The following is a 1,108-nucleotide window of genomic DNA, read 5'->3' on the forward strand; positions in this document are numbered from 1 at the left end:
AAAAAAAAAAAAAAAAAAAAAAAATCCAAAGAGCTGGTTCTTTGAAAAGATAAACAAGATTGACAGATCGCTAGCCCAGTTAACCAAAAGGAAGAAAGAGCACCTCCAAATCAACAAAATCAGAGATGAAAGGGGAAACAGACACCAGAAAGATACAGAACATTATAAGGGAATACTTTAAAAACCTATATGCTACTAAATTTTAAAACCTAAAAGAAATGGATGCATATCTAAAGGCATGGGAACCACCAAAACTAAACCAAGAAGAGATTAACAGCTTAAAGAGACCCATATCACAAAAAGAAATTGAAACAGTAATACAAAACCTCCCGACTAAAAAAAGCCCAGGACCAGATGGATTTACAGCAGAATTGTATCATACATTTAAAGAAAATCTGCATACAATACTACTTAATTTATTCAAAAAAATAGAAATGGAGGGAAAACTTCCAAATTCCTTCTATTAAGCCATCATCACTCTCATACCAAAGCCTGGTAAAGATACAACCAAAAAAGAAAACTATAGACCCATATCCTTAATGAACATAGATGCAAAAATTCTCAATAAAATACTTGCAAACCGCATACAGACACACACCAAAAGGATCATCCACCAAGATCAAGTTGTCTTTATTCCAGAGATGTAGGGACGGTTCAATATACGTAAGTCAATAAACGTCATAAATCACATAAATGGGCTCAATGACAAGAACCACATGGTCATCTCAATAGATGCAGAGAAGGCCTTTGACAAAATTCAACTTGCTTTCATGTTTAAAGTCCTAGAGAGAAATGGACTGGAGGGAACATACCTCAACATAATTAAAGCCATACATAACAATCCACAGCCAACATCATTCTAAATGGAGAAAAACTGGAAGCATTCCCATTGAAATCAGGAACCAGACAAGCTACCCACTATCCCCACTTCTCTTTAACATATAACTTGAAACTCTTGCAAGAGCAATAAGACAAGAGCAGGAAATTAAAGGAGTAATAATTGGAAAAGAAGAGATCAAATTATCTGTTTTGCAGATGATATTATATCTAAGAGATGCCAAAAATTCCACCAGAAAACTCCTAGAAATTATTAACATGTTCAGTAAAG

This window comes from Nannospalax galili, unplaced genomic scaffold, assembly GCF_000622305.1.
Source record: "Nannospalax galili isolate Female #2095 unplaced genomic scaffold, S.galili_v1.0 scaffold586, whole genome shotgun sequence".
Taxonomy (NCBI): domain Eukaryota; kingdom Metazoa; phylum Chordata; class Mammalia; order Rodentia; family Spalacidae; genus Nannospalax; species Nannospalax galili.